This window comes from Phyllobates terribilis, unplaced genomic scaffold, assembly GCF_046119375.1.
Source record: "Phyllobates terribilis strain yellow unplaced genomic scaffold, ASM4611937v1 Scaffold_9__5_contigs__length_417890890, whole genome shotgun sequence".
In the NCBI taxonomy this organism is placed as follows: domain Eukaryota; kingdom Metazoa; phylum Chordata; class Amphibia; order Anura; family Dendrobatidae; genus Phyllobates; species Phyllobates terribilis.
In genome coordinates this window covers 300,410,860-300,436,804 of record NW_027362769.1, presented here as the reverse complement: position 1 = coordinate 300,436,804, position 25,945 = coordinate 300,410,860, and the positions used below count along the sequence as shown (strand labels likewise).

At 42.3% G+C, this 25,945-nt stretch overlaps 15 non-coding genes across 15 annotated transcripts; 10 read left to right on the top strand and 5 right to left on the bottom strand.

Moving 5' to 3' along the window:
• Window positions 1-805: 805 nt before the first annotated feature.
• On the top strand, window positions 806-887 carry TRNAS-GCU (transfer RNA serine (anticodon GCU)). The gene has a single exon. It is a non-coding gene; the product is annotated as a tRNA-Ser (tRNA).
• Window positions 888-2,115: 1,228 nt separating this feature from the next.
• TRNAS-GCU (transfer RNA serine (anticodon GCU)) lies at window positions 2,116-2,197 on the top strand. The gene has a single exon. It is a non-coding gene; the product is annotated as a tRNA-Ser (tRNA).
• Window positions 2,198-3,425: 1,228 nt separating this feature from the next.
• TRNAS-GCU (transfer RNA serine (anticodon GCU)) lies at window positions 3,426-3,507 on the top strand. The gene has a single exon. It is a non-coding gene; the product is annotated as a tRNA-Ser (tRNA).
• A 1,228-nt stretch (window positions 3,508-4,735) lies between these two features.
• Window positions 4,736-4,817, top strand: TRNAS-GCU (transfer RNA serine (anticodon GCU)). The gene has a single exon. It is a non-coding gene; the product is annotated as a tRNA-Ser (tRNA).
• Window positions 4,818-5,388: 571 nt separating this feature from the next.
• TRNAA-CGC (transfer RNA alanine (anticodon CGC)) lies at window positions 5,389-5,462 on the bottom strand. The gene has a single exon. It is a non-coding gene; the product is annotated as a tRNA-Ala (tRNA).
• Window positions 5,463-16,628: 11,166 nt separating this feature from the next.
• On the top strand, window positions 16,629-16,710 carry TRNAS-GCU (transfer RNA serine (anticodon GCU)). Its single transcript has one exon. It is a non-coding gene; the product is annotated as a tRNA-Ser (tRNA).
• Window positions 16,711-17,281: 571 nt separating this feature from the next.
• Window positions 17,282-17,355, bottom strand: TRNAT-AGU (transfer RNA threonine (anticodon AGU)). The gene has a single exon. It is a non-coding gene; the product is annotated as a tRNA-Thr (tRNA).
• Window positions 17,356-18,582: 1,227 nt separating this feature from the next.
• Window positions 18,583-18,654, bottom strand: TRNAT-AGU (transfer RNA threonine (anticodon AGU)). Its single transcript has one exon. It is a non-coding gene; the product is annotated as a tRNA-Thr (tRNA).
• Window positions 18,655-19,231: 577 nt separating this feature from the next.
• Window positions 19,232-19,313, top strand: TRNAS-GCU (transfer RNA serine (anticodon GCU)). The gene has a single exon. It is a non-coding gene; the product is annotated as a tRNA-Ser (tRNA).
• A 1,232-nt stretch (window positions 19,314-20,545) lies between these two features.
• TRNAS-GCU (transfer RNA serine (anticodon GCU)) lies at window positions 20,546-20,627 on the top strand. The gene has a single exon. It is a non-coding gene; the product is annotated as a tRNA-Ser (tRNA).
• A 571-nt stretch (window positions 20,628-21,198) lies between these two features.
• On the bottom strand, window positions 21,199-21,272 carry TRNAT-AGU (transfer RNA threonine (anticodon AGU)). Its single transcript has one exon. It is a non-coding gene; the product is annotated as a tRNA-Thr (tRNA).
• Window positions 21,273-21,847: 575 nt separating this feature from the next.
• TRNAS-GCU (transfer RNA serine (anticodon GCU)) lies at window positions 21,848-21,929 on the top strand. The gene has a single exon. It is a non-coding gene; the product is annotated as a tRNA-Ser (tRNA).
• Window positions 21,930-23,157: 1,228 nt separating this feature from the next.
• On the top strand, window positions 23,158-23,239 carry TRNAS-GCU (transfer RNA serine (anticodon GCU)). Its single transcript has one exon. It is a non-coding gene; the product is annotated as a tRNA-Ser (tRNA).
• A 571-nt stretch (window positions 23,240-23,810) lies between these two features.
• TRNAT-AGU (transfer RNA threonine (anticodon AGU)) lies at window positions 23,811-23,884 on the bottom strand. Its single transcript has one exon. It is a non-coding gene; the product is annotated as a tRNA-Thr (tRNA).
• A 575-nt stretch (window positions 23,885-24,459) lies between these two features.
• Window positions 24,460-24,541, top strand: TRNAS-GCU (transfer RNA serine (anticodon GCU)). Its single transcript has one exon. It is a non-coding gene; the product is annotated as a tRNA-Ser (tRNA).
• Window positions 24,542-25,945: the final 1,404 nt, after the last annotated feature.

Genomic DNA, 25,945 nt, shown 5'->3' with positions numbered 1-25,945 from the left:
TTCATGCTTGATTCCATCTTTCTTCCTCTTTAGCACTTATAGCAGATTCTTACACCCACTATTGCACTATCACAGAGAATTAGCAAAGGCCAATTTGATGTTGTCCCAATAGGAGGATAGAAAACTTCATACTGAGAAGATGAAAAGAATGCACTGCTGAGATTTGAACTCAAGATCTCCTATTTACAAGACAGGCGCTTTAACCAACTAAGCCACAGCACCACAAGCTGGTGAGGACGGGAAAGCCAGGGAAGATTTAGTCACTAATCGATAATTTCAAGTGGTTAATTGAGCAAAACAACATTGAGCTTCAGTTCCATTCCACGCACAGCAGAAGCATTGAATAAGATGTCGCTCTCAGTCATGGCAATTAAGAAACCGAGTATTTTTTGAAGAGCATTCTCGAAAAGGACCATGACAAATTTGCAGAATGCGACAGAAGCTGTATCGAGAACAAGGGCTTGGGATTTGAAGTTCCATAATTATATGATCCATCTTTTATCACAGCTGGAAATTGGGACTTGTTTTGCTTCCCAGTCATGAGACAGAATAGACAGATTGAAAGAATGCCACTGCAGTGCCAAAAGTAGAAACACTTAGGAATGATTGATAAGTTGCTATTAAAACCCTTTGCACTGGTTCATTTCTGATAAGGTTTGTCCTAATCTAACTTTAGACAATAGATACTCTAGGAGATGAGATGAGGCCACACTGCCAAAAGCCTTTATACAATCTTCAGTAAAAACACCCTGACAGCTTAAAATCCTCATGAGATCTTACCTCCTAATTTAAACTTGGTCATGTAGACGAGGTGGCCGAGTGGTTAAGGCGATGGACTGCTAATCCATTGTGCTCTGCATGCATGGGTTCAAATCCCATCCTCGTCGTCATAATCTGCTTCTTTCCGTTTGACAAGATTGGCTTTCATTTTTAGGCAAAATGGTGTATACTTCAAGCATGAAAGTTGATTCTTTTCTCTTTCAAGAAAGCTGCTATAGTCCTATCGTCTGGTTTCTACATGTTCATGCAGGCAAGTTGGCTGTGTAGTTAAGATGATACATTAACAATGCAGTTAAGAGATTGAGCTATGCATACATGGCTTTGAATTCAAACTGTCCTATTTCTTTTCTGATTCTTTTAAGTTTCCAGCTCAAGGTTTTATTTTCTGCCCAAGCAATGAATTCTTCAAACATGAAAGTTTAAATCTTCTACCATTCAAGAAGGCTGCTATCAAACTTTGCTTAGAGAGTCAGATACGTAAGGAATAGGCATTTCAAAATAGTAAAATAAAATCCACTCGTTTTACTTTTTTCATGCTTGATTCCATCTTTCTTCCTCTTTAGCACTTATAGCAGATTCTTACTCCCACTATTGCACTATCACAGACACTTTGCAAAGGCCAATTTGATGTTGTCCCACTATGAGGATAGAAAGCTTCATACTGAGAAGATGAAAAGAAGGCACTGCTGAAATTTGAACTCAGGATCTCCAGTTTACTAGACAGGCGCTTTAACCAACTAAGACACAGCACCACAAGCTGATGAGCATGGGAAAGCCAGGGAAGATTTAGTCACTAATCGATAATTTCAAGTGGTTAATTGAGCAAAACACCATTGAGCTTCAGTTCCATTCCACGCACAGCAGAAGCATTGAATAAGATGTCGCTCTCAGTCATGGCAATTAAGAAACCGAGTATTTTTTGAAGAGCATTCTCGAAAAGGACCATGACAAATTTGCAGAATGCGACAGAAGCTGTATCGAGAACAAGGGCTTGGGATTTGAAGTTCCATAATTAAATGATCCATCTTTTATCACAGCTGGAAATTGGGACTTGTTTTGCTTCCCAGTCATGAGACAGAATAGACAGATTGAAAGAATGCCACTGCAGTGCCAAAAGTAGAAACAATTAGGAATGATTGATAAGTTGCTATTAAAACCCTTTGCACTGGTTCATTTCTGATAAGGTTTGTCCTAATCTAACTTTAGACAATAGATACTCTAGGAGATGAGATGAGGCCACACTGCCAAAAGCATTTATACAATCTTCAGCAAAAACACCCTGACAGCTTAAAATCCTCATGAGATCTTACCTCCTAATTTAAACTTGGTCATGTAGACGAGGTGGCCGAGTGGTTAAGGCAATGGACTGCTATTCCATTGTGCTCTGCATGCATGGGTTCAAATCCCATCCTCGTCGTCATAATCTGCTTCTTTCCCTTTGACAAGATTGGCTTTCATTTTTAGGCAAAATGGTGTATACTTCAAGCATGAAAGTTGATTCTTTTCTCTTTCAAGAAAGCTGCTATAGTCCTATCGTCTGGTTTCTACATGTTCATGCAGGCAAGTTGGCTGTGTAGTTAAGATGATATATTAACAATGCAGTTAAGAGATTGAGCTATGCATGCATGGCTTTGAATTCAATCTGTCCTATTTCTTTTCTGATTCTTTTAAGTTTCCAGCTCAAGGTTTTATTTTCTGCCCAAGCAATGAATTCTTCAAACATGAAAGTTTAAATCTTCTACCATTCAAGAAGGCTGCTATCAAACTTTGCTTAGAGAGTCAGATACGTAAGGAGGAGGCATTTCAAAGTAGTAAAATAAAATCCTCTCGTTTTACTTTTTTCATGCTTGATTCCATCTTTCTTCCTCTTTAGCACTTATAGCAGATTCTTACACCCACTATTGCACTATCACAGAGAATTAGCAAAGGCCAATTTGATGTTGTCCCAATAGGAGGATAGAAAACTTCATACTGAGAAGATGAAAAGAATGCACTGCTGAGATTTGAACTCAAGATCTCCTATTTACAAGACAGGCGCTTTAACTAACTAAGCCACAGCACCACAAGCTGGTGAGGACGGGAAAGCCAGGGAAGATTTAGTCACTAATCGATAATTTCAAGTGGTTAATTGAGCAAAACAACATTGAGCTTCAGTTCCATTCCACGCACAGCAGAAGCATTGAATAAGATGTCGCTCTCAGTCATGGCAATTAAGAAACCGAGTATTTTTTGAAGAGCATTCTCGAAAAGGACCATGACAAATTTGCAGAATGCGACAGAAGCTGTATCGAGAACAAGGGCTTGGGATTTGAAGTTCCATAATTAAATGATCCATCTTTTATCACAGCTGGAAATTGGGACTTGTTTTGCTTCCCAGTCATGAGACAGAATAGACAGATTGAAAGAATGCCACTGCAGTGCCAAAAGTAGAAACACTTAGGAATGATTGATAAGTTGCTATTAAAACCCTTTGCACTGGTTCATTTCTGATAAGGTTTGTCCTAATCTAACTTTAGACAATAGATACTCTAGGAGATGAGATGAGGCCACACTGCCAAAAGCCTTTATACAATCTTCAGTAAAAACACCCTGACAGCTTAAAATCCTCATGAGATCTTACCTCCTAATTTAAACTTGGTCATGTAGACGAGGTGGCCGAGTGGTTAAGGCGATGGACTGCTAATCCATTGTGCTCTGCATGCATGGGTTCAAATCCCATCCTCGTCGTCATAATCTGCTTCTTTCCGTTTGACAAGATTGGCTTTCATTTTTAGGCAAAATGGTGTATACTTCAAGCATGAAAGTTGATTCTTTTCTCTTTCAAGAAAGCTGCTATAGTCCTATCGTCTGGTTTCTACATGTTCATGCAGGCAAGTTGGCTGTGTAGTTAAGATGATACATTAACAATGCAGTTAAGAGATTGAGCTATGCATACATGGCTTTGAATTCAAACTGTCCTATTTCTTTTCTGATTCTTTTAAGTTTCCAGCTCAAGGTTTTATTTTCTGCCCAAGCAATGAATTCTTCAAACATGAAAGTTTAAATCTTCTACCATTCAAGAAGGCTGCTATCAAACTTTGCTTAGAGAGTCAGATACGTAAGGAATAGGCATTTCAAAATAGTAAAATAAAATCCACTCGTTTTACTTTTTTCATGCTTGATTCCATCTTTCTTCCTCTTTAGCACTTATAGCAGATTCTTACTCCCACTATTGCACTATCACAGACACTTTGCAAAGGCCAATTTGATGTTGTCCCACTATGAGGATAGAAAGCTTCATACTGAGAAGATGAAAAGAAGGCACTGCTGAAATTTGAACTCAGGATCTCCAGTTTACTAGACAGGCGCTTTAACCAACTAAGACACAGCACCACAAGCTGATGAGCACGGGAAAGCCAGGGAAGATTTAGTCACTAATCGATAATTTCAAGTGGTTAATTGAGCAAAACAACATTGAGCTTCAGTTCCATTCCACGCACAGCAGAAGCATTGAATAAGATGTCGCTCTCAGTCATGGCAATTAAGAAACCGAGTATTTTTTGAAGAGCATTCTCGAAAAGGACCATGACAAATTTGCAGAATGCGACAGAAGCTGTATCGAGAACAAGGGCTTGGGATTTGAAGTTCCATAATTAAATGATCCATCTTTTATCACAGCTGGAAATTGGGACTTGTTTTGCTTCCCAGTCATGAGACAGAATAGACAGATTGAAAGAATGCCACTGCAGTGCCAAAAGTAGAAACAATTAGGAATGATTGATAAGTTGCTATTAAAACCCTTTGCACTGGTTCATTTCTGATAAGGTTTGTCCTAATCTAACTTTAGACAATAGATACTCTAGGAGATGAGATGAGGCCACACTGCCAAAAGCATTTATACAATCTTCAGTAAAAACAACCTGACAGCTTAAAATCCTCATGAGATCTTACCTCCTAATTTAAGCTTGGTCATGTAGACGAGGTGGCCGAGTGGTTAAGGCAATGGACTGCTATTCCATTGTGCTCTGCATGCATGGGTTCAAATCCCATCCTCGTCGTCATAATCTGCTTCTTTCCCTTTGACAAGATTGGCTTTCATTTTTAGGCAAAATGGTGTATACTTCAAGCATGAAAGTTGATTCTTTTCTCTTTCAAGAAAGCTGCTATAGTCCTATCGTCTGGTTTCTACATGTTCATGCAGGCAAGTTGGCTGTGTAGTTAAGATGATACATTAACAATGCAGTTAAGAGATTGAGCTATGCATGCATGGCTTTGAATTCAATCTGTCCTATTTCTTTTCTGATTCTTTTAAGTTTCCAGCTCAAGGTTTTATTTTCTGCCCAAGCAATGAATTCTTCAAACATGAAAGTTTAAATCTTCTACCATTCAAGAAGGCTGCTATCAAACTTTGCTTAGAGAGTCAGATACGTAAGGAGGAGGCATTTCAAAATAGTAAAATAAAATCCTCTCGTTTTACTTTTTTCATGCTTGATTCCATCTTTCTTCCTCTTTAGCACTTATAGCAGATTCTTACACCCACTATTGCACTATCACAGAGAATTAGCAAAGGCCAATTTGATGTTGTCCCAATATGAGGATAGAAAACTTCATACTGAGAAGATGAAAATAAGGCACTGCTGAGATTTGAACTCAAGATCTCCTATTTGCGAGACAGGCGCTTTAACCAACTAAGCCACAGCACCACAAGCTGGTGAGGATGGGAAAGCCAGGGAAGATTTAGTCACTAATCGATAATTTCAAGTGGTTAATTGAGCAAAACAACATTGAGCTTCAGTTCCATTCCACGCACAGCAGAAGCATTGAATAAGATGTCGCTCTCAGTCATGGCAATTAAGAAACCGAGTATTTTTTGAAGAGCATTCTCGAAAAGGACCATGACAAATTTGCAGAATGCGACAGAAGCTGTATCGAGAACAAGGGCTTGGGATTTGAAGTTCCATAATTAAATGATCCATCTTTTATCACAGCTGGAAATTGGGACTTGTTTTGCTTCCCAGTCATGAGACAGAATAGACAGATTGAAAGAATGCCACTGCAGTGCCAAAAGTAGAAACAATTAGGAATGATTGATAAGTTGCTATTAAAACCCTTTGCACTGGTTCATTTCTGATAAGGTTTGTCCTAATTAGTGTTGAGCCACCCCCGTAGTGTTCGAGTTCGGTTCGGTTCGTCGAACACCCGTGTGTTCGCCGAACTGTTCGTCGAACACCTTCGAACACCGTTAAAACCAATGGCAGGCAAACAAAAACACATAGAAACACATAGAAAACACCTTCAAAGGTGTCCAAAAGCTGACAAACTGCTCAGAAGACATAACTAACACATGGAAAAGTGACAAGTACATATAGTCATGCGAAAATAAAAGAGGTGGAGGAGTAAAAGGAGGGGGAGACACAGATATAGGCATGTCATGCCCTTCTAAAATCCAAAAAGTGAGAAGCCGACACGGCCAGTCCGCTCCTGCCCGTGCCACCTCCGTGTCGCCGGGTTTGTGCCAGAGCCGCGGTGAACCCTGATGGCCAGCCCCCCTCTCCCAATACTGGTGCCTGTCCGCTGGTGGGTCGAGCGAGCCCCCCTGTGGTGGAGGCAGCTCTAAGCTTTTTAATTTAAATTGTCTCTCTAATTTGAATGAATACACTTTAAATCCATTTACAAGGATCTATTGGAGGGCAAGTCTCATGCCAGCAGCCGCGTAATTCCAGCTCCAGTAGCATCCACTAAAGCTGCTGCAGTTAAAAAGCTTTTATAAGGATCGAGCTCGGCTGTCCACCGCAAGGCATCCTACTGCCAGTCCCAGCCCCTATGCCTTGGGGTGCCTCCTGATGCTCTTCACTAAGTATCCCATGGTCCCGAAGCATTTCCTTTGAAAAAATTAAGTGTCTAAACTACAGGTGGTGTAGCTTGCTTAACAGCCGGGATAATTCGCTGACTAGCAGACACTGCTACTAGGCACAAAGTATTTCCTGGGCTAGATGCAGTTAAAAATTTGTAATTAGATACTCTCGTTGGATGCTGAGAAAGCATTCCATAGAGTCTCCTGGCACGCCATATATGATTCTCTTAAAAAGCTTGGGGTAGGGGTCTAGGGGACCCTTTTATAGCCAAAATCACGGCCCTGTATCACAATACGTCACCTAGGCTGAAGATAAATGGAACTGTAGCACCCTGAGGGCTCGGTTGCTACAGACGTATTGCACCTCACCCAGAGGTGTGATATCTCACTCTCAGGTAAGGATGGAGTGTGGATCAGGACCCGACACCTGCATGCATTACACCACATTGCCGTGGGGCAGGGCGACCAATATGCCCCTGAGATGGGCACGACAGTCCCTGTCCCTGGCTGGAGTGGGGGGAGGGAACACTGAGGAAGGGGAACCCTGTAGTGCAGGAGCAGGGAGGAAGCAGTTCCTGGGTGCATTGAGAAGGGAGTATAAAAGGTGGGCACCATCTTAGTTCAGTGCAGAGAAGTCTGAGCAGAAGTGGCAGGGAGCAGGGGCTCTGCATGAGCTCTGCTCCGGAGGCGGGCCTAGTAACAGAGGCCCAGGCCTGCAAGAGGGAGAAGGAAGGAAGAGGAGCGGAGAAGGCTCCAGGAACGAGGAATGAAGGGATCCCAGGGGTGCGGACGGGCGAGTCGCCACCGCACGCCCGAATCCACCTGCGTGGAGGGGTCAGGCCAAAGGGGGAGACCGGTCCCCGAACTAGTGGAGGCAGGAAACGACCCTCAGCTAGAAACCGGAGGCTCTGACATTTTATGTGGCGCAGCCCCTCGCTACACCCGCTAGGAAGGCACCACATAGGGTCAGGGAAACTGGCGCCAAGTTTACCAAGAGGAGGCCCGAGGCAGCCGGACAGAAGTGTTGTTAAGAAAGGCCAGACAAAGGACACACAAAGGGGGTCCTGTGAAGTGCTCCAAAGTTATCTGGGAGTTGTCTGAGCCCCTCACCTGGTGAGCACAGTACAACGTGGGCAGCCGTTACCTGCAGACGTGGTCTGGATAATAAGAACTGTGAGTAAAGGCCCTGAACTGCATCACTGACTCCGTGTCGTTACTGCTGCTGCCCTGCACCATCACCCCCATCCTCCGCATACACTGCCCTGAGGCTATACTCCTCCCATGGGGAGTTATGCTACGCTCTGCTGCACCCACAACACCAGCCTCAGCGGTCTGCCCTGTAGCGGCGGTTCACTCTGACCGCAATCCACGGGTGGCGTAGTCGTACATTTAAACATCAAAACCACATAAATAGTTCCACCACTGGTTTGACCGCCCTGAGCCACGGAACCGGGTCGCCGCCACGAAGACTACAACCACCAGCATCCACCAAAAAAGGTCCGGCTCCGGGTGTCCCAAGGCCCAGGGGGTGCGTCAGAACATTTTCATCACCTTTCACAATCACCAATGGGACAAGGCAGGGATGTCCTCTGTCCCCTCTCTTATACATCCTAGTGACGGAGCACCTGCTCTCATCAATACGCCATAACCCCAATATTAGGTGGATTGAGGTGGGAGGCACCGAGTACAAGTGCTCTCTATTTGCTGATGATGTCCTAGTATATATCACTCAATCACATATATCCATCCATGCTGTTATGGCTGAAATAGATCACTTTGTTACATGGTCAAATTGTAAAATCAATGCAGCGAAGTCTGAGGCCCTCGATGTCTCCCTCCCCAAATCCATATAGGATTCCATCCAGTCCAACTTTCCCTTTGCCTGGCCCTCACAGGGTATCAAATACTTAGGAATTCCTATTCATAGAGACCTCTCCCATCTATGTTATCTTAATTTTGGGCCCTTTATTGAACAACTCCATACAGAAAACGGTTGGCAAGTTAGAACTGTAAGATTCACTACGTGAACCGCTGGTGTTTTGTGGAAAAGCACATGTACACTGCGTTCCAAATTATTATGCAAAAAGTGTTTAGGAGTGATAAGGGAAGAATTTGTTTGTTTGTCAGTTAAACTCATTGATGGTGATGTGTGTCAGGGCTCTTTATATCACTGTAAGCAATTGCAGACACCTGTGCTAATTAGTTTGGCAGGTGTGTCCAATGAAAGGCAAGACTACTTAAGAAGGCTCTCTCACATTATTAAGCAGCCTACATTTTCTGCCAAAATGGGAAAGAAAAAGGATGTGTCGGCTGCTGAGAAGCAACAAATTGTGGAGTGTTTAGGTCAAGGCATGACTACAATCAACATTGTGCGATGATCAGGATGAAGTGTCTTGGCAATCAAGAAGTATGTAGCTGATTCACAGTACACACGTGTGCGTGCTGATAAGGGCAAATTGAGGACTCTTTCCTACAGGCAATTACGTCAGGTTGAAAGAGCAGCGGCAAAAAAGCCTTGTCATAGCAGCAGACAAGTTTTTGAAGCTCCTTGTGCCTCCAACGTCCCCCGAACAACAAGATGCAGGGTCCTTCAGAGGTTTGCAGCTGTGCATACGCCATCCTGTCGACCTCCTCTATCCACTTCACACAAGCAGAAACGGCTCCAGTGGGCCAAACATTACATGAAGACTGATTTCAAAACAGTTTTGTTCACGGATGAGTGCCGTGCAGCGCTCGATGGTCCAGATGGATGGAGTGGAGGATGGCTGGTTGATGGACACCCCACGCAAACACGGCTACAGCGCCAACAAGGAGGAGGTGGAATAATGTTTTGGGCTGGAATCATGGGGAGAGAGATTGTCGGCCCCTTTAGGATCCCTGAAGGCGCTAAAGATGAACTCCATAATGTATGTGGATTTTCTCAAACAGCACTTCCTGCCATGGTTCAAGAAGAAGAACCGTGTATTTCACAGCAAGATCATTTTTCTGCATGATAATGCACCATCTCATGCTGCACATAAAACATCTGCATCTCTGGCTGATATGGGCATAAAAGGGGACAAACTTATGGTGTGACCCCCATGCTCCCCTGACCTCTACCCCATTCAGAACCTTTGGAGCATCATTAAAAGGAGTGTCTATGATGGCGGGAGGCAGTTCACATCTAAGCAACAGCTCTGGGAGGGTATTCTGTCCTCATGCAAAACAATTGAAGCAGAAACCATCCAAAACCTGACAAATTCAATGGACGAGAGAGTTCAGAAGCTCCTTTCGAACAAGGGGTCCTATGTGAAAATGTAACATGACCTAGAATAAAGTTTTGAGTTGAAAACTGTTTGATTTCAGTTTCTAAAAACCTGCTAATGCTTATAATTTCAAAAATGACCATTTTTTTGGTCTTTATTAAAATAAAAAGGTTGATCGAAAAGTTTGGGGGATCTAAGAGTGTGGCAACCCAGTAGTCATGATTACTTCGAATTCTGACAATATGAGGGTCATGCTGCAGGTAGTGCAGCAAGAAGGCACTTATGTGTCTTGCGCATCTCGGAGCCCCAAAATTATTTTCCGGGCTAGATGCAGCTAAAAATTATTTTTAATTTTAAATCTGGTGAAGCTTTAGTATAGATGGCCTAATAGGATCAGTGCTGCACACTGCTACAAAGCCCAAATTATTTTCCAGTCAAGATACAGATAAACATGATTAGTAATTTGAAAGCTTAAAACGGTTGGTAGGGTGATTTTAACCAATCATCAAGCTCTTACTCTCCCCAGGATGACACAGGGGTAGAAAAGTCGTTTCGGATCCATGATTTGTTCATCTTTATGAACGTGAGTCTGTCTACATTATCAGTGGAGAGCCGCGTGCGCTTATCTGTCAGCACACCACCAGCAGCGCTGAACACACGTTCAGACAGAACGCTGGCTGCGGGGCATGACAAGATCTCCAAGGCGTAAGTGGTTAGCTCCGGCCATTTATCCAGATTGGAAGCCCAAAAAGAGCAAGGGTCCAGTGACACAGTCGTGGCTTCAATGTTTACTTGGAGATACTCCTGTACCATCGTCTCTAGGCGTTGACTATGTGTCAGACTTCTTGTCTCCTGTGGCCTTGCAAAGGATGGGCTAAAAAAGTGGTGAAATGATTCCGCAAAATTGATGTTACCAGCAGATACTGTGGTTCTGAACACTTGACGGTCCCACGGTTGGCAAGTTGGAACTGTGAGATTCACTACATGCACCACTGGTATTTTGTGGAAAAGCACATGTAAGATTCTGCAACAGTCTCTGCTGATACTCCTGCATGCGTGCATCCCTTTCTATGGCAGGAATAATTTCTGCAAATTTACTTTTGTACCGGGGATCTAACAGTGTGGCAACCCAGTAGTCAGGATTATTTCTAATTCTCACAATTCGAGGGTCATGTTGCAGGTAGTGCAGCAAGAAGGCACTCATGTGTGTTGCGCATCCAGGAGCACCAAGTCCCTGTTGTGTTGGTGGCGAGGTAACAATCATGCTTCCTTCCTCTGTCCTCTCCCCCCAACCTCGCACAACAGAAATGTGATCAAGGTCTCCCTCATCTGATGAGTCTTCCATCAGTTCGTCCTCCATTTCTTCCTGGGCTCCTGCACCTTCCTCACTAGTTTGGCTGCTACCATGCGCCCTGGTAAAACCATCTCCCCCACCCTCACATGCCTGCCGCCTTGGTGCTGCCGACCGTCTGGACCTTGCAGATGTTAGCCCTTCCGCATACAACTCCTCCTCCTCTACTTCCTCCACCTCCTCTTGTGCCACCACCTGACTCCGAATTCTGTTTAACATGTGCTCCAGCATGTAAATCACCGGAATAGTCATGCTGATAATGGCATCGTCAGCACTAAACATCTTCGTCGCCATTTCAAAACTGTGCAGAAGGGTGCATAGGTCCCTGATCTGAGACCACTCCTCCAGCGTGATTTGCCCCACCTCTGAATCTCGTTGGCCCAGGCTATACATCAGAACGTATTGCACTAGGGCTTGTCGGTGCTGCCACAGTCGCTGCAACATGTGCAGAGTTGAATTCCACCGGGTAGGCACATCGCATTTTAGCCGGTGAAGTGGCAGGCCCAACGACTTCTGTAGAGATGTAAATCGCTGAGCTGCGGGATGCGAATGGCGGAAGTGAGCACACAGCGACCGTGCCCTCTGCAGAAGGCCATCTAGTCTGGGATAGTGGGCTAAAAATTGCTGGACAACCAGGTTCAACACGTGAGCCATACAAGGCACGTGTGTGACATTGCCCCGGCGAAGGGCCGCACCCAGGTTTGCAGGATTGTCGCACACGGCCTTCCCTGGTTTCAGGTCCAGTGGAGACAACCATTCATGAAATTGGTTCTCCAGAGCTGACCACAACTCCTCAGCTGTGTGACTCACATTTCCCAGACATTTCAATGTAAAAACCGCCTGATGACGTTGAGCCCTACTGCCAGCATAGTAAGGAGGTGTGCAGGATCCCTTCTGCGCAGTTAGAAAGCTTGTGGCATGACCAGACAGGCTTAGGGTGCAGGTGGAAGACCGAGAGGAGGTTGAGGAGGCAGAAGCAGTGGAGGAACTTTGACATAAAGAGGATTGACGCACAACTCGTGGGGACGGCAAGACTTGGACAGCAGCCCCTTGTCCTGCTGTCACCATAGTTACCCAGTGCCCAGTCAGCGACATGTAACGCCCCTGTCCATGCCTACTCGTCCAAGTGTCTGAGGTGAAATGCACCCTGTCACACACAGAGTTTCTCAAAGAAGCGGTGATGTTGTGTGCGACATGCTGGTGGAGCGCAGGCACACCTTTCTTTGAGAAGTAGTGCCGACTGGGCATCTGGTACTGGGGCACTGCGACGGACATAAGGTCTCGAAAATCCTCTGTGTCCACCAGCCGGAAAGGCAGCATTTCTGTAGCCAAGAGCTTGCAGATGGTGAAATTCAACCTCTTAGCTTTCTCATGGCTAGGAGGAAATGGTCTTTTACTTGTCCACATCTGAGGGACCGAGGGCTGGCTATTGTGCTTAGACGGGGTTGATAAGGGTGTCCCCGGCAAACTGCCGGTCTGTGAGGAAGATGCAGGCGGACATGTTAGGTTGCCTTGATCCAAAGGTGGTGCTATCGATGTCGGACAGCGCTCAACACCAGCTGGTGTTACCACCTCCAAAGAAAATGATGACCTGCCAATCACGCTGGCTGTTGCGAGTAAAGAGGTGGCAGGTCTGCGCCCCAAAACAGGTGTGACTGCTGTCCCCCCAGTCACAGAGGATGAAGAGGCCGCGGATGCACAAGATATGGCAGACGGTGGTTGGCCCGGCCGGCTAGGCCACATTGTAGCACACTGAGCTTCCCACTGCAACTTATGCTTCATGTCCATGTGCCGGTTCATGCATGAAGTACTCAAACTATGTATTTTTTGGCCTCTACTTAGCTTTTGCTGACAAATGTTACAGATAACACGAGTTGGGTCATCTTTATCGATCTGAAACAATGCCCAGGCTATGCAAGGCTTAGCACCCATGCGACCTGAAGAGCCACCACGACTTGTGGTGAGAGGCAGAGTTGTGTTTGAGGATGCAGTTGTTGACGTGCTTCCAGTACTACGTCTCTGTCCAGGAAGGCGCAACCTGACCTCGTCGTCACTAGCATCTTCCTCCACCTCCTCTGCTGACCTCATCTCTTGGCTGACTGTGGGTTGACAGTAAGTGGGATCTCCAACCTCATCATCATCACCCTGTGCGTTATCACACCCGTCGTCCTCAGAGCCAACCTGTTCCTGCCCTGACAAAAAACTAAAGTTGTCGCTCCAATCAGGTATTTGAGTCTTATCATCGTCTTCCTCATTGTCTCCACCAACAGGAGTTACAGTTTGGGAATGAGGGTCTACATTATGGTCAGAACCTTCTGCGTCTGGTCCTGGATCCGACTCATAAAGATTCTGGGCATCAGTGCAGATCATTTCCTCGTCTGGATTCACAGAAGCGCTGGAGTCGACCTCTGATTCCCAGGCTATAGTATGAGTAAACAGCTCTGCAGACTCAACCATCTGTTCTACCTCATACTCAGACGGGCAGCTGGAGATTTGGGAGCTGTGAGGAAGCAAGTGCGATTGGGGTGACACCTTTGAGGACTGGAGTATTTGTGATGTTGAAGTTGATGTGGAGGAGAGCCCACTTAAAGGAGCACTTGATATCCGTTGAAGCACCTGCTGTTTTTGTGCCTCATCTGGAATTTGTAGCGATTGGCGTGGCCGTAAGAAAGGGATCTTATCACATTGTCCGCTAAAAGAAGTAGACATTTTAGTTTGGCTGGAAGATGGTCTTTCTTCTGCAGATGTTACTGTTGCTTTAACACCTACCCCACGGACACAACCTTTTTTCCCCTTCCCAACACGCCTATTCCCCTTTCCACCAGCAGCAGGCCTTTTTCCACTCATTTTGGTGGTTAACTAATTCACAACTCTGGAGTTGTTTGCACAAAAAAACAATGGATGGGAACCGAGCAGAGCTGAGTGGCCAAACTGTGGTATTAGGCCAAAACTATTGGCTGGGTTAGATGCAGAAAAAAATTATATTCAATTTGCAACCTGATGGAGGTCAGTATAGATGGACTAATACAACAAGTCCCACACACAGCTAGAAGCCCAATATTTTTTCAGAGGTAGATGCAGAAAAAATATATTCAGTTTGCAACCTGATGGAGGTCAGTATAGATGGACTAATACAACAAGTCCCACACACAGCTAGAAGCCCAAATATTTTTTCAGAGGTACTGTAGATGCAGATAAAAATTATTTTTAATTTGCAAGCTGATGGAGGTCAGTATAGATGGACTAATAGAGAAAGTCCGACACACTGCTAGAAGGCCAAATATTTTTTCAGAGCTAGATGCAAAAAAAAATTCTATTCAGTTTGCAACCTGATGGAGGTCAGTATAGATGGACTAACAGAGAAAGTCCCACACACTGCTAGAAGGCCAAATATTTTTTCAGAGCTAGATGCAGAAAAAAATTATATTCAGTTTGCAACCTGATGGAGGTCTGTATAGATGGATTAATAGAACAAGACCCACACACAGCTAGAAGCCCAATATTTTTTCAGATGTAGATGCAGAAAAAAATATATTCAGTTTGCAACCTGATGGAGGTCAGTATAGATGGACTAATACAACAAGTCCCACACACAGCTAGAAGCCCAATATTTTTTCAGAGGTAGATGCAGAAAAAAATATATTCAGTTTGCAACCTGATGGAGGTCAGTATAGATGGACTAATACAACAAGTCCCACACACAGCTAGAAGCCCAAATATTTTTTCAGAGGTACTGTAGATGCAGATAAAAATTATTTTTAATTTGCAACCTGATGGAGGTCAGTATAGATGGACTAATAGAGAAAGTCCGACACACTGCTAGAAGGCCAAATATTTTTTCAGAGCTAGATGCAGAAAAAAATTATATTCAGTTTGCAACCTGATGGAGGTCAGTATAGATGGACTAACAGAGAAAGTCCCACACACTGCTAGAAGGCCAAATATTTTTTCAGAGGTAGATGCAGAAAAAAATATATTCAGTTTGCAACCTGATGGAGGTCAGTATAGATGGACTAATACAACAAGTCCCACACACAGCTAAAAGCCCAATATTTTTTCAGAGGTAGATGCAGAAAAAAATATATTCAGTTTGCAACCTGATGGAGGTCAGTATAGATGGACTAATACAACAAGTCCCACACACAGCTAGAAGCCCAAATATTTTTTCAGAGGTACTGTAGATGCAGATAAAAATTATTTTTAATTTGCAACCTGATGGAGGTCAGTATAGATGGACTAATAGAGAAAGTCCGACACACTGCTAGAAGGCCAAATATTTTTTCAGAGCTAGATGCAGAAAAAAATTATATTCAGTTTGCAACCTGATGGAGGTCAGTATAGATGGACTAATAGAATGATGCTATGCCCAAAAGATTTTACTTCACTAGGTGCAGTAAAAAAATTGGTATTCTTTACACAGGTGGTATATCTTGCAACACAGATAGGCTACTCCACTGACTAACACACTCTGCAATAGGCCAAAAAGGATTAGCTTTGCTAGATTCAGCCAAATGCTGTGAAAAAAACTTGCACAGCACTGGCACAGACCTGCCTGGCAAAAACTGATAGGAACTGATGTAACCTAGTCCTGAAAAGGACTCCAATTACAATTAGTCTTTACTCCCACAATCTATCTATTTAAGAGCACAGACCTCCCTGATAAAAGTCGTAGGAAATGCTGTAACCTAGTCCTTAAAAGGACTGCAATCACAACTATTCCCTACTCCCAAGCTATCTGTAGATTTGTGCGAAAATTGGCTTGAAATTAACAAGGTATAGCGCACACAGCAACAGCGGTGCCGTCTAACACGCAGCTGCAGCAGTGAGAAAATGGTGGCGACGGGGAAAATGGCTTGGTCTTATAGGGCAAGGACATGTGACATACACTGCCAATGACACATGCCCTTGCTTGTGTGAAAATAAGCACTTCGCTCCGTGTGTGCGCTGCTGATAGGCTGACAGATTGCACCTCCCCACTGCAAATGCGGGAAAGAGAAAAAAAAAATGGAGATCTTTATTGTTCCTGCAGAGATCCATCCCCTGCCCCTCCCCCCACCACGCTGTACACTAAAACTGCGTATTAACATTAATTTTCATCATTACTGAGAAAAAATCCAGTTATGATTTTGGTGCACGAACAGTTATCGAACATAACCTCGAACAGCCGAATTTTTCTCAAATTGTTCGTGTTCGCCGAACGGCTCGAACACCGCCCAAAACAGCTCGAATTTGAGATTGGCGAACAGTTCAAGTAGAACAACGCTCATCTCTAGTCCTAATCTAACTTTAGACAATAGATACTCTAGGAGATGAGATCAGGCCACACTGCCAAAAGCCTTTATAGAATCTTCAGTAAAAACACCCTGACAGCTTAAAATCCTCATGAGATCTTACCTCCTAATGTAGACTTGGTCATGTAGACGAGGTGGCCGAGTGGTTAAGGCGATGGACTGCTAATCCATTGTGCTCTGCATGCATGGGTTCGAATCCCATCCTCGTCATTATAATCTGATTCTTTCCCTTTGACAAGATTGGCTTTCATTTTTAGGCAAAATGGTGTATACTTCAAGCATGAAAGTTTATTCTTTTCTCTTTCAAGAAAGCTGCTATAGTCCTATCGTCTGGTTTCTACATGTTCATGAAGGCAAGTTGGCTGTGTAGTTAAGATGATACATTAACAATGCAGTTAAGAGATTGAGCTATGCATGCATGGCTTTGAATTCAATCTGTCCTCTTTCTTTTCTGATTCTTTTAAGTTTCCAGCTCAAGGTTTTATTTTCTGCCCAAGCAATGAATTCTTCAAACATGAAAGTTTAAATCTTCTACCATTCAAGAAGGCTGCTATCAAACTTTGCTTAGAGAGTCAGATACGTAAGGAGGAGGCAATTCAAAATAGTAAAATAAAATCCACTGGTTTTAATTTTTTCATGCTTGATTCCATCTTTCTTCCTCTTTAGCACTTATAGCAGATTCTTACTCCCACTACTGCACTATCACAGAGACTTAGCAAAGGCCAATTTGATGTTGTCCTACTATGAGGATAGAAAGATTCATACTGAGAAGATGAAAAGACGGCACTGCTGAAATTTGAACTCAGGATCACCTGTTTACTAGACAGGCGCTTTAACCAACTAAGCCACAGCACCACAAGCTGGTGAGAACGGGAAAGGCAGGGAAGATTTAGTCACTAATCGATAATTTCAAGTGGTTAATTGAGCAAAACAACATTGAGCTTCAGTTCCATTCCACGCACAGCAGAAGCATTGAATAAGATGTCGCTCTCAGTCATGGCAATTAAGAAACCGAGTATTTTTTGAAGAGCATTCTCGAAAAGGACCATGACAAATTTGCAGAATGCGACAGAAGCTGTATCGAGAACAAGGGCTTGGGATTTGAAGTTCCATAATTAAATGATCCATCTTTTATCACAGCTGGAAATTGGGACTTGTTTTGCTTCCCAGTCATGAGACAGAATTGAAATAATGCCACTGCAGTGCTAAAAGTAGAAACAATTAGGAATGATTGATAAGTTGCTATTAAAACCCTTTGCACTGGTTCATTTCTGATAAGGTTTGTCCTAATCTAACTTTAGACAATAGATACTCTAGGAGATGAGATGAGGCCACACTCCCAAAAGCCTTTATACAATCTTCAGCAAAAACACCCTGACAGCTTAAAATCCTCATGAGATCTTACCTCCTAATTTAGACATGGTCATGTAGACGAGGTGGCCGAGTGGTTAAGGCAATTGACTGCTAATCCATTGTGCTCTGCATGCATGGGTTCGAATCCTATCCTTGCTGGTCTAATCTGATTCTTTCACTTTGACAAGATTGGCTTTCATTTTTAGGCAAAATGGTGTATACTTCAAGCATGAAGTTAATTCTTTTCTCTTTCAAGAAAGCTGCTATAGTCCTATCGTCTGGTTTCTACTTGTTCATGCAGGCAAGTTGGCTGTGTAGTTAAGATGATACATTAACAATGCAGTTAAGAGATTGAGCTATGCATGCATGGCTTTGAACTCAATCTGTCCTATTTCTTTTCTGATTCTTTTAAGTTTCCAGCTCAAGGTTTTATTTTCTGCCCAAGCAATGAATTCTTCAAACATGAAAGTTTAAATCTTCTACCATTCAAGAAGGCTGCTATCAAACTTTGCTTAGAGAGTCAGATACGTAAGGAGGAGGCATTTCAAAATAGTAAAATAAAATCCACTGGTTTTACTTTTTTCATGCTTGATTCCATCTTTCTTCCTCTTTAGCACTTATAGCAGATTCTTACTCCCAATATTGCACTATCACAGAGACTTAGCAAAGGCCATTTTGATGTTATCCCACTATGAGTATAGAAAGCTTCAAACTGAGAAGATAAAAAGAAGGCACTGCTGAAATTTGAACTCAGGATCTCCTGTTTACTAGACAGGCGCTTTAACCAACTAAGCCACTGCCTCACAAGCTGGTGAGGATGGGAAAGCCAGGGAAGATTTAGTCACTAATCGATAATTTCAAGTGGTTAATTGAGCAAAACAACATTGAGCTTCAGTTCCATTCCACGCACAGCAGAAGCATTGAATAAGATGTCGCTCTCAGTCATGGCAATTAAGAAACCGAGTATTTTTTGAAGAGAATTCTCGAAAAGGACCATGACAAATTTGCAGAATGCGACAGAAGCTGTATCGAGAACAAGGGCTTGGGATTTGAAGTTCCATAATTAAATGATCCATCTTTTATCACAGCTGGAAATTGGGACTTGTTTTGCTTCCCAGTCATGAGACAGAATTGAAACAATGCCACTGCAGTGCGAAAAGTAGAAACAATTAGGAATGATTGATAAGTTGCTATTAAAACCCTTTGCACTGGTTCATTTCTGATAAGGTTTGTCATAATCTAACTTTAGACAATAGATACTCTGGGAGATGAGATGAGGCCACACTGCCAAAAGCCTTTATACAATCTTCAGTAAAAACACCCTGACAGCTTAAAATCCTCATGAGATCTTACCTCCTAATTTAAACTTGGTCATGTAGACGAGGTGGCCGAGTGGTTAAGGCGATGGACTGCTAATCCATTGTGCTCTGCATGCATGGGTTCGAATCCCATCCTCGTTGGTATAATCTGCTTTTTTCCCTTTGACAAGATTGGCTTTCATTCATTTTTAGGCAAAATGGTGTATACTTCAAGCATGAAAGTTGATTCTTTTCTCTTTCAAGAAAGCTGCTATAGTCCTATCGTCTGGTTTCTACATGTTCATGCAGGCAAGTTGGCTGTGTAGTTAAGATGATACATTAACAATGCAGTTAAGAGATTGAGCTATGCATGCATGGCTTTGAATTCAATCTGTCCTATTTCTTTTCTGATTCTTTTAAGTTTCCAGCTCAAGGTTTTATTTTCTGCCCAAGCAATGAATTCTTCAAACATGAAAGTTTAAATCTTCTACCATTCAAGAAGGCTGCTATCAAACTTTGCTTAGAGAGTCAGATACGTAAGGAGGAGGCATTTCAAAATAGTAAAATAAAATCCACTGGTTTTACTTTTTTCATGCTTGATTCCATCTTTCTTCCTCTTTAGCACTTATAGCAGATTCTTACTCCCACTATTGCACTATCATAGAGACTTAACAAAGGCCAATTTGATGTTATCCCACTATGAGGATAGGAAGCTTCATACTGAGAAGATGAAAAGAAGGCACTGCTGAAATTTGAACTCAGGATCTCCTTTTTACTAGACAGGCGCTTTAACCAACTAAGCCACAGCACCACAAGCTGGTGAGGACGGGAAAGCTAGGGAAGATTTAGTCACTAATCGATAATTTCAAGTGGTTAATTGAGCAAAACAACATTGAGCTTCAGTTCCATTCCACGCACAGCAGAAGCATTGAATAAGATGTCGCTCTCAGTCATGGCAATTAAGAAACCGAGTATTTTTTGAAGAGCATTCTCGAATAGGACCATGACAAATTTGCAGAATGCGACAGAAGCTGTATCGAGAACAAGGGCTTGGGATTTGAAGTTCCATAATTAAATGATCCATCTTTTATCACAGCTGGAAATTGAGACTTGTTTTGCTTCCCAGTCATGAGACAGAAAAGACAGATTGAAAGAATGCCACTGCAGTGCCAAAAGTAGAAACAATTAGGAATGATTGATAAGTTGCTATTAAAACCCTTTGCACTGGTTCATTTCTGATAAGGTTTGTCCTAATCTAACTTTAGACAATAGATACTCTAGGAGATGAGATGAGGCCACACTGCCAAAAGCCTTTATACAATCTTCAGTAAAAACACCCTGACAGCTTAAAATCCTCATGAGATCTTACCTCCTAATTTAGACTTGGTCATGTAGACGACGTGGCCGAGTGATTAAGGCGATGGACTGCTAATCCATTGTGCTCTGCATGCATGGGTTCGAATCCCATCCTCGTCGGTATAATCTGCTTTTTTCCCTTTGACAAGATTGGCTTTCATTTTTAGGCAAAATGGTGTATACTTCAAGCATGAAAGTTGATTCTTTTCTCTTTCAAGAAAGCTGCTATAGTCCTATCGTCTGGTTTCTACATGTTCATGCAGGCAAGTTGGCTGTGTAGTTAAGATGATACATTAACAATGCAGTTAAGAGATTGAGCTATGCATGCATGGCTTTGAATTCAATCTGTCCTATTTCTTTTCTGATTCTTTTAAGTTTCCAGCTCAAGGTTTTATTTTCTGCCCAAGCAATGAATTCTTCAAACATGAAAGTTTAAATCTTCTACCATTCAAGAAGGCTGCTATCAAACTTTGCTTAGAGAGTCAGATACGTAAGGAGGAGGCATTTCAAAATAGTAAAATAAAATCCACTGGTTTTACTTTTTTCATGCTTGATTCCATCTTTCTTCCTCTTTAGCACTTATAACAGATTCTTACTCCCACTATTGCACTATCACAGAGACTTAGCAAAGGCCAATTTGATGTTATTCCACTATGAGGATAGAAAGCTTCATACTGAGAAGATGAAAAGAAGGCACTGCTGAAATTTGAACTCAGGATCTCATGTTTACTAGACAGGCGCTCTAACCAACTAAGCCACAGCACCACAAGCTGGGGAGGATGGGAAAGCTAGGGAAGATTTAGTCACTAATCGATAATTTCAAGTGGTTAATTGAGCAAAACAACATTGAGCTTCAGTTCCATTCCACGCACAGCAGAAGCATTGAATAAGATGTCGCTCTCAGTCATGGCAATTAAGAAACCGAGTATTTTTTGAAGAGAATTCTCGAAAAGGACCATGACAAATTTGCAGAATGCGACAGAAGCTGTATCGAGAACAAGGGCTTGGGATTTGAAGGTCCATAATTAAATGATCCATCTTTTATCACAGCTGGAAATTGGGACTTGTTTTGCTTCCCAGTCATGAGACAGAATTGAAAGAATGCCACTGCAGTGCGAAAAGTAGAAACAATTAGGAATGATTGATAAGTTGCTATTAAAACCCTTTGCACTGGTTCATTTCTGATAAGGTTTGTCCTAATCTAACTTTAGACAATAGATACTCTGGGAGATGAGATGAGGCCACACTGCCAAAAGCCTTTATACAATCTTCAGCAAAAACACCCTGACAGCTTAAAATTCTCATGAGATCTTACCTCCTAATTTAAACATGGTCATGTAGATGAGGTGGCCGAGTGGTTAAGGCGATGGACTGCTAATCCATTGTGCTCTGCATGCATGGGTTCGAATCCCATCCTCGTTGGTATAATCTGATTCTTTCCCTTTGACAACATTGGCTTTCATTTTTAGGCAAAATGGTGTATACTTCAAGCATGAAAGTTGATTCTTTTCTCTTTCAAGAAAGCTGCTATAGTCCTATCGTCTGGTTTCTACATGTTCATGCAGGCAAGTTGGCTGTGTAGTTAAGATGATACATTAACAATGCAGTTAAGAGATTGAGCTATGCATGCATGGCTTTGAATTCAATCTGTCCTATTTCTTTTCTGATTCTTTTAAGTTTCCAGCTCAAGGTTTTATTTTCTGCCCAAGCAATGAATTCTTCAAACATGAAAGTTTAAATCTTCTACCATTCAAGAAGGCTGCTATCAAACTTTGCTTAGAGAGTCAGATACGTAAGGAGGAGGCATTTCAAAATAGTAAAATAAAATCCACTGGTTTTACTTTTTTCATGCTTGATTCCATCTTTCTTCCTCTTTAGCACTTATAGCAGATTCTTACTCCCACTATTGCACTATCATAGAGACTTAACAAAGGCCAATTTGATGTTATCCCACTATGAGGATAGGAAGCTTCATACTGAGAAGATGAAAAGAAGGCACTGCTGAAATTTGAACTCAGGATCTCCTTTTTACTAGACAGGCGCTTTAACCAACTAAGCCACAGCACCACAAGCTGGTGAGGACGGGAAAGCTAGGGAAGATTTAGTCACTAATCGATAATTTCAAGTGGTTAATTGAGCAAAACAACATTGAGCTTCAGTTCCATTCCACGCACAGCAGAAGCATTGAATAAGATGTCGCTCTCAGTCATGGCAATTAAGAAACCGAGTATTTTTTGAAGAGCATTCTCGAATAGGACCATGACAAATTTGCAGAATGCGACAGAAGCTGTATCGAGAACAAGGGCTTGGGATTTGAAGTTCCATAATTAAATGATCCATCTTTTATCACAGCTGGAAATTGAGACTTGTTTTGCTTCCCAGTCATGAGACAGAAAAGACAGATTGAAAGAATGCCACTGCAGTGCCAAAAGTAGAAACAATTAGGAATGATTGATAAGTTGCTATTAAAACCCTTTGCACTGGTTCATTTCTGATAAGGTTTGTCCTAATCTAACTTTAGACAATAGATACTCTAGGAGATGAGATGAGGCCACACTGCCAAAAGCCTTTATACAATCTTCAGTAAAAACACCCTGACAGCTTAAAATCCTCATGAGATCTTACCTCCTAATTTAGACTTGGTCATGTAGACGACGTGGCCGAGTGATTAAGGCGATGGACTGCTAATCCATTGTGCTCTGCATGCATGGGTTCGAATCCCATCCTCGTCGGTATAATCTGCTTTTTTCCCTTTGACAAGATTGGCTTTCATTTTTAGGCAAAATGGTGTATACTTCAAGCATGAAAGTTGATTCTTTTCTCTTTCAAGAAAGCTGCTATAGTCCTATCGTCTGGTTTCTACATGTTCATGCAGGCAAGTTGGCTGTGTAGTTAAGATGATACATTAACAATGCAGTTAAGAGATTGAGCTATGCATGCATGGCTTTGAATTCAATCTGTCCTATTTCTTTTCTGATTCTTTTAAGTTTCCAGCTCAAGGTTTTATTTTCTGCCCAAGCAATGAATTCTTCAAACATGAAAGTTTAAATCTTCTACCATTCAAGAAGGCTGCTATCAAACTTTGCTTAGAGAGTCAGATACGTAAGGAGGAGGCATTTCAAAATAGTAAAATAAAATCCACTGGTTTTACTTTTTTCATGCTTGATTCCATCTTTCTTCCTCTTTAGCACTTATAACAGATTCTTACTCCCACTATTGCACTATCACAGAGACTTAGCAAAGGCCAATTTGATGTTATCCCACTATGAGGATAGAAAGCTTCATACTGAGAAGATGAAAAGAAGGCACTGCTGAAATTTGAACTCAGGATCTCATGTTTACTAGACAGGCGCTCTAACCAACTAAGCCACAGCACCACAAGCTGGGGAGGATGGGAAAGCTAGGGAAGATTTAGTCACTAATCGATAATTTCAAGTGGTTAATTGAGCAAAACAACATTGAGCTTCAGTTCCATTCCACGCACAGCAGAAGCATTGAATAAGATGTCGCTCTCAGTCATGGCAATTAAGAAACCGAGTATTTTTTGAAGAGAATTCTCGAAAAGGACCATGACAAATTTGCAGAATGCGACAGAAGCTGTATCGAGAACAAGGGCTTGGGATTTGAAGGTCCATAATTAAATGATCCATCTTTTATCACAGCTGGAAATTGGGACTTGTTTTGCTTCCCAGTCATGAGACAGAATTGAAAGAATGCCACTGCAGTGCGAAAAGTAGAAACAATTAGGAATGATTGATAAGTTGCTATTAAAACCCTTTGCACTGGTTCATTTCTGATAAGGTTTGTCCTAATCTAACTTTAGACAATAGATACTCTGGGAGATGAGATGAGGCCACACTGCCAAAAGCCTTTATACAATCTTCAGCAAAAACACCCTGACAGCTTAAAATTCTCATGAGATCTTACCTCCTAATTTAAACATGGTCATGTAGATGAGGTGGCCGAGTGGTTAAGGCGATGGACTGCTAATCCATTGTGCTCTGCATGCATGGGTTCGAATCCCATCCTCGTTGGTATAATCTGATTCTTTCCCTTTGACAACATTGGCTTTCATTTTTAGGCAAAATGGTGTATACTTCAAGCATGAAAGTTGATTCTTTTCTCTTTCAAGAAAGCTGCTATAGTCCTATCGTCTGGTTTCTACATGTTCATGCAGGCAAGTTGGCTGTGTAGTTAAGATGATACATTAACAATGCAGTTAAGAGATTGAGCTATGCATGCATGGCTTTGAATTCAATCTGTCCTATTTCTTTTCTGATTCTGTTAAGTTTCCAGCTCAAGGTTTTATTTTCTGCCCAAGCAATGAATTCTTCAAACATGAAAGTTTAAATCTTCTACCATTCAAGAAGGCTGCTATCAAACTTTGCTTAGAGAGTCAGATACGTAAGGAGGAGGCATTTCAAAATAGTAAAATAAAATCCACTGGTTTTACTTTTTTCATGCTTGATTCCATCTTTCTTCCTCTTTAGCACTTATAGCAGATTCTTACTCCCACTATTGCACTATCACAGAGAATTAGCAAAAGGCCAATTTGATGTTATCCCAATATGAGGATAGAAAGCTTCATACTGAGAAGATGAAAAGAAAACACTGCAGAGATTTGAACTGAGGATCTCCTGTTTACTAGACAGGTGCTTTAACCAACTAAGCCACAGCACCACAAGCTGATCAGGATGGGAAAGCCAGGGAAGATTTAGTCACTAATCGATAATTTCAAGTGGTTAATTGAGCAAAACAACATTGAGCTTCAGTTCCATTCCACGCACAGCAGAAGCATTGAATAAGATGTTGCTCTCAATCATGGCAATTAAGAAACAAAGTAATTTTTGAAGAGCATTCTCGAAAAGGACCATGACAAATTTGCAGAATGCGACAGAAGCTGTATCAAGGACAAGGGCTTGGGATTTGAAGTTCCATAATTAAATGATCCATCTTTTATCACAGCTGGAAATTGGGACTTGTTTTGCTTCCCAGTCATGAGACAGAATAGACAGATTGAAAGAATGCCACTGCAGTGCCAAAACTAGAAACAATTAGGAATGATTGATAAGTTGCTATTAAAACCCTTTGCACTGGTTCATTTCTGATAGGCACACATGGCTCAGTTTATGTTACACTGCCATTTCCATGACCCTCGCGTTTTCCAAAATTTGGATGACCGTCATTATTGGTCGGTGACACTTCTAGACCTACGCTACAAGGAGAACTTTCTGTCTCTTATTCCCACGCAGGACAGGCCTAATAAAATGGGGCAGTATGAGAAGGCCCTTGTTGTAGAATTATTTTAAAAATTCCCATCTGAAATCGCTGGCGGCAGAGGTCACAGTTCATTGGACAACCAAGGAGTATAGGTGAGAGACACATGCAATGCAGCAGAGGCAGGGAAACTGTTATGATCTGCAACATGTACAAAGGAA